Source organism: Phascolarctos cinereus, unplaced genomic scaffold (assembly GCF_003287225.1).
Source record: "Phascolarctos cinereus isolate Bilbo 61053 unplaced genomic scaffold, phaCin_HiC Scaffold_1;HRSCAF=81, whole genome shotgun sequence".
Lineage (NCBI taxonomy): Eukaryota > Metazoa > Chordata > Mammalia > Diprotodontia > Phascolarctidae > Phascolarctos > Phascolarctos cinereus.
In genome coordinates this window covers 246,574,554-246,581,065 of record NW_027555514.1, presented here as the reverse complement: position 1 = coordinate 246,581,065, position 6,512 = coordinate 246,574,554, and the positions used below count along the sequence as shown (strand labels likewise).

Here is a 6,512-nt window from a genome sequence, read left to right as displayed (position 1 = left end):
TAGTGGTGGTGGTAGTAGAAATGGGGTAGCTGCAATAGTGGTAGGAGTGGCAGTAATAGTAGTAGCAATAGTGGCAGTAGTAATGGTGATAGGAGTGGCAGTTATATTCATAGAGATAGTAGTAATAGTAGTGGTTGTAGTAATAGTAGTGGCTATAGTAGTAGTGGTAGTAGTAGCAATAATAATAATAATAATAATAGTGATAGTAGTAATAGTGGAGAAAGAAATGATGAGCCGTTCCAGTATTTTTGCCAAGAAAACCCCAACTGGGGTCATAGAGACTTGCACACTACTAGAAAATGACTAAACAACAACAGAAAGTAGTAATAGTGGTAGTAATCATCATGGTAGAAGTAGTGGTAGTAGTTGTGGTAGTAGTGGTAGTAATCATCATGGTAGAAGTTACAGTAGTTGTAGTAGTTGTAGTAGTAATAGTGGTAGTAGTGACAGTAATAGTAGTAGTAGTTATAGTGGTGGTAGTTGTAGTTGTGATGATGGTAGTGGTGGTAGTAATGGCAATAGTAGTAGTGGTAGAAGTGGCAGAAATAGTAGAAGTAGTAGCAACAATAGTTATAGTGATAGAAGCTGTAGTAGTAGTAATAGTTTTAGTAGTAGTAGAAGAATTAGAAATAATTGTAGTAGTTGTAGTGGTAGTAGTAGCAATAGTAGCAGTGGAATAGTAGTGCTAATAAATAATGGAGTAGTAGTAGTAGTAAAAAGAAGATATCTCTCACTATCCTGAGGCATTGACTTCTCAAAGTCTTTTGGGGCAAGCTAGGTCGTGGAGCAGATAACACACTGGAGTTAGGACAACTTGAGTTCATTTAATGAGGAAGTAAGTGTCGAGAGAAAGCCTCTGACGCTAGCTGTGTGACCCTGGACAAATCATTTAACCTCTCTTTGTCTCAGTTTCTTCATCTTTAAAATAAGCACAGGCTGTTGTGAGGACAAATGAAATATTATTTGTAAAGAGCTTAGCATCATGCCTGTCATATAGTAGGTGATATGTAAATGTTAGCTAATATTGTTATTTATTAATGCCCTCATTCTGTAGATGAGAAGCCTAAAGCTCAGGAAGCGTGAAGTGACTTGTCCAACATCATACAGCTCCTAAGTACCTGATTCTGTCTAGAATTCTATTCTCTATTCACTGCACCATGAACTCCATCTGTCTAGTGAATGACTGGGTCAACTTTTGACCTTAATGCATTGAAAAGTCTACTTCTAGTCTGTTGGAAAGCTTCCAACTTAATAAAAATGCTTATCCAACACATAACTGGGGAGAATATCTGTTAGACAGCTATTGAAAGGAGCACAGAGATTCCCCAGTGACTTCAGTATTTCAACACGCAGACCAAGGGCATCTTGATGTTGCTGTCAGTGGAAGGGAATTTTTCATCATTTGCAAGGGCAGCAAAACTGTCTCTCTCAATCTCCCTATCTCTCTCTCTCTTTGTCTCTCTGTCTGTCTACACACACGCACACACACACACACACACACACACACACACACACATACACACACACACACACATACACACATATTTTTTACAACTCAAAGTTTATTGTTCCAATACACCCAAGAAAATGCAAGCCCTTCTGTGACAAATATACAGAAAAAAGAGAAATCAACACAGAGCAGTCATTTAGCTTAAATGAAGGGGAATCTCTCTAAATGTTATGACAACGTACTCACAAGGGGAATCTTTGCCTTTCTCCAGTTAAGTTAATCAAACATTTTAATAAAATAAAGGGTGATGAGTTATGTCAAAGTTAGTTTGTGCATTTTCTTTAAAAATAAACTCCAAATCCTATAATCCATGGCTGTTAAACACTAAAACCAAAATTTACATATTAATAAACACAAAAGGAAATAGAAGTATTCATTACCTTTTTGTTTTGAGCAATTTAGAAGAAAAAAGGGACTCCAAATACAGCAGGCAGGGTGAGTGACTGACCGACCTAAGGCAGGCATAGGGGCGGGTTTCAGCCTCAGTGGGCTTGCTCAGTGCTGAGCGCACCATGGGACAGTTTGGTCCATGATGAGCACTGAGGCAGATACAGATCCCAACTTGTTTGCACAAATGTGGCTATTCTCATTGCTTTGTAAAAAAAAAAAATGCCAGGTATACTTCTAGATATTTTTCATAGGTCTTCCCCAAAGCTGTTTATAGGAAGTGGTCTGGGGCACACCGTGTTACATGGACCTCCCCAACAAGGTGGAAGGTCAAACTGCAGCAAAGAATATTTTTAGTGTCATCTAGTTCCATGATAATAGCCTGGTTTCCATAATGGTAACAGTAATTGGATGCACTGAAAGTGGTATCCATATTCCGATCATGACATCAGTTGTATTCCTCCATCATAAGTTGGTGAACCTGGGGACACAAGTGTGAGGCCTGTAGCATGGTTACCTGTTTCAGAAATGTCCTGTCCAAATGTGTAACCACACCCTTGTGGAGAAATGTTCCATCCACCATGACCATTGGGATCAGACTATAAGAGGTCACATATTGGGCCCTCGTGTGGAACTTCTTGCAGATGATGCAGGGCTCGAGTATGAGCCAGTGTATTGATGGATGGAGATAGGCCACCATGGAGACTGCTCGTATTTCTAATTGACCTAACACATCTGTTGGCTAAGTGAAGGCAGGTCTGAGCAAGTAGGGCTGTTAGCAGACATTTGGAGAGCTGTGCCAGACTGAGGGATTTCCTGAATTTCACTGAGATCGATCTTTAGATGTGGTCTTACATCAAGGAGGTAAAGAATAGAGGTGATGTCTCTAAGGCAACCATATGTCAGGGAGATAGCCCTCAGCAGCCAGGGAAGATTTTGAGAGTCTGGTGTAGGTTTCAACTGTTTCATAAGCTCGATAGTTTTTGTGACTCTAGAAAGGAAAAAAAATGTCAAGCATTTTATTCAAACCCCTCTGACATCATTTGAACTTGTGAATGTTCCTTTTCTGTGCCTTTTTGGAAGTCATTAGATCCTTGACTCTTATCTTTAAACTCCTAAATACTAGGTCAAGACTACAAGGAATGGTTCTATGTTACTGTTGTTACTCAGTTGTTTTTCAGTCCTGTCTGACTCTTTGGGACCCCATTTGAGGTTTTCTTGGCAAAGATACTGGTTTTGTCATTTCCCTCTCCAGCTTTTTTTACACATGAGGAAATTGAGGCAAACAGGGTTAAGTGACTTGCCCAGGCTCACACAGCTAGGAAGTGTCTGAGGCCAGATTAGAACTCAGGAAGATGAGTCTTTCTGACTCTAGGTCCAGCACTCTACCCACAGAACCACTTAGATGCCTAGGGTCACTTTGCTTCTGGGGTTCAGATCTAGTTAAAAGCATGACTACTGATAATACTCAGTTGCAAGCCTTAGCTTGTCAAGCAATATGGTGTAGTGGGGAGTTCATTGGGCTTGGAGTAGAAAGATCTGGGTTTAAATCCTGCCTCTGATGCATTAGCTATGTGACCCTGGGGAAATCATCTAACCTCTCTGTGCCTCAGTTTCCTTCATCTGTAAAATGAACAGATTGGCTCAATGGCTTCTAAGCTTCAGAGCTTCCTGCTCCAAATTTATGATGCTGTGATCTTATTAGTTTCAGAGAAGGGAATAGTTGAAGAAATGAAATGGTATGGAGGGAGAGTGTATAGGAGAAGGAATGTTAGGGTTGGGGTCAGAGAAACTGGATTTTGAATCCTGGCTTTGTCACTAGTTGTATGACCTTGGGCAAGCCATTTCCTTTCTCTGACTGGGCCTGAGTTTCCTCATCTGTCTAGTGAGGGGGATGGACTAGATCATTTCTAAGGTCCCTTCCGACTCTAAGATCTATAATCCTAATGAATTCTTGTGACCTCCTATACCTGGTAAGAGCAAATGCAAACTCCTCAGGAATGTCACAGCCTGACTCCAATTTACCTTTGCAGGCTTTTTACTCCCCTTCAGACACTAAAATGTGTTACCAACCTGGCCCATTTGATCTTCGTCCTATATGACATCTTGCTGCCTTTGAGCTAACTCTATCCAAAGTCTGGAAAATTCTCTCTTCTTTGCTATTTCTCTTAAATCCCTAGTTTTCAGCAAAGCTCAGGTCGTGTCACTTTATACATGAAATCTTTACTGATTCCCCATGGCTGCTGATGCTTCTCCCTCAAAATTACCTTGCATTCATTTTGTCCATGATTATTTTGTGTATATTTCTATCTAGACTTTCCCTTCCCACACCAGAATGTAAGCTTCTTGAAGGCAGGAATTGTTTCATTTTTGTCTTCGTGTTCCCAGGGTCTGTCACATCATAGGGATCTAATGAATGCTTTTCGGTAGGTTGTTTGGTATTGACACAAGTCTCCCTCTTTCTTAAAGGATCTTGTATTCATTCCTATAAGGTAAGTGTGCAGAATATTTTAATGAAATTTTCTCCAGGTAGGTTAGCTACATAAAAATTATATATAGTAAGTAGGGCGTAAGTGGTTATGTCTCCAATGAGGCAAATGTTTTCACATTCTAATGCTGTGGATTGCCTTTCTCCGCTATGGCTTGTGCACACTATTTTGAGTGTCTGTGTGATTTTCAAAATGATTTATTCAATCCACAAGCGATTATTGACTACCTACTGTATGGGTCAAAGATGGTGTAGTAGTTGTCCTTCATTCTTGAAGGGGGACCAAAATAGCATCACTGTGTTAGGGTCAAGTTACAGTGCATCCGACTGGCTGATCAGACCAGTAAGAGCTCAGAATGTTCCACCACAGAGGGTAGCTAGGTGGCGCAGTCGATAGAGTTCCAGCCTTGAAGTCAGGAGAACCTGAGTTCAAATCTGACCTCAGACACCTAACACTTACTAGCTGTGTGACCCTGGATAAGTCACTTAACCTCGATTGCCTCACTAAAAAGCAAAAAAAAATGTTCTACAGGTCGGGCACAAATAGTCCATGTGAACATTTGGGGTGGATTCTCTAAATTTGCACATGGTTCAAGCAATGGGGATGATAAAAGGGAAGCATTCTCTGTCTCAAGAAACTTATATTCCAAATGGAGGGCCAGATAGGATGAAGGGAAATATGGTTAGTTTTTCATAACATGACTCTATTATGGAAGTGTTTTGCGTGATTACACAAGTATACCCTGTATCGAGTGGCTTACCTTCTCAATGAGGGTGGGTAAGGAGGGAGGAAGGGAGAAAATTTGGAACTCAAAGTTTTAAAAACAAATGTTAAAAAATTGTTTTCACATGCAACTGGGAAATAAGATATACAGGCAATGGGGTATAGAAATCTATCCTGCCCTATAGGAAAATAGAAGAGGAAGGAGATAAGAGAAGTGGGGGAGATAGAAGGGATGGCAGATTAGGGGAAATGAATGCATGCTGTCTTGGGGTTGGGGGAGGGACAAGATGGGGAGAAAATTTGGAACTCAAAATCTTGTGGAAGTGAATGTTGAAAACTAAAAATAAATAAACGAATCTTAAAAAAAAGAAACATATTCCAATGACGGAGACACCATGCACATATACAAGACAATCTTGGAAGGGGGGAAGATACTTGTAGATTTGGGGACCAGAAAAAACCTCATGTATAAGGTGATGCTTGAGCTGAATCCTGAAGGAAAACAGAGATGCCATGTGTTAGAGGTAAAATGAGAGAGCATTACAGGCACGGAAGAAGAATAGCCAGTGCAAAGGAATGAAGACAGGGAATGCAACAGGACTGAGTAGGTCAGTTTGACCCTGGGAAGCTCACTTAACTACTCTTAGCCTCAGTTTCCCCATCTGTAAAATAGAGAGAGTAATAGTGACTATCTAACAGGGATTGTTGTGAGGATCCAATGAGATAACATGTCATAGGTTTTACAGACCTAAAGTGTTAAATAAATGTTGGCTCTTCTGGATGGATTGTAGAGAGTAGGGAGGGGAATTACGTATAAGGAGACTGGAAGTGTAGGTAGGAGACATTATAAAGAGCTCTATAGACAGAAGAGTTTATATTTTATCCAAGAGGTAATAGGAAGCCATTGGAGTTTATTGACTTGGGAGGTGACATCCAGTTTGAAACATCTAATAGGCAGTTGTGTTTGAACTTCAGGAGAAAGGTTAGGGCTAGACATATAGATCATAATCAGGTGTATAGGGATAATAGCCAAACTCATGGGAGTGAGGGAATATAGAGATTAGATGGTTAGGGAAGCTAGGTGGCGCCATAGTGCCCAATGTGTCACGCCTGGAGCCGAGGACAATTCAAATCTGGCCTCAGCTATTAACTAGGAACTCTCAGAAACCAGCCTCAATCTTTTGATGAAGTCTTAGACAAAGTCCTCAATTGAGAAAGTGGAAAGAGAGTGCCATTATTGGAGGCTCAAGGAGAAAAGACAAGGTCTGGAACAGTTGCTCGAATAAGTGGGATAAAGAATCAATTGTGGAGGGACAGCTAGGTGGCTCAGTGGTTAGAGCTCTGGCTTTGGAGTCAGGAGGACCCGAGTTCAAATCTGGCCTCAGACACTTGACATTTACTAG

General features: G+C 40.7%; 1 pseudogene; it reads right to left on the bottom strand.

The window, feature by feature from the left end:
* Positions 1-2,168: 2,168 nt before the first annotated feature.
* On the bottom strand, positions 2,169-6,115 carry LOC144455951 (serine/threonine-protein phosphatase 2A catalytic subunit beta isoform-like; annotated as a pseudogene).
* Positions 6,116-6,512: the final 397 nt, after the last annotated feature.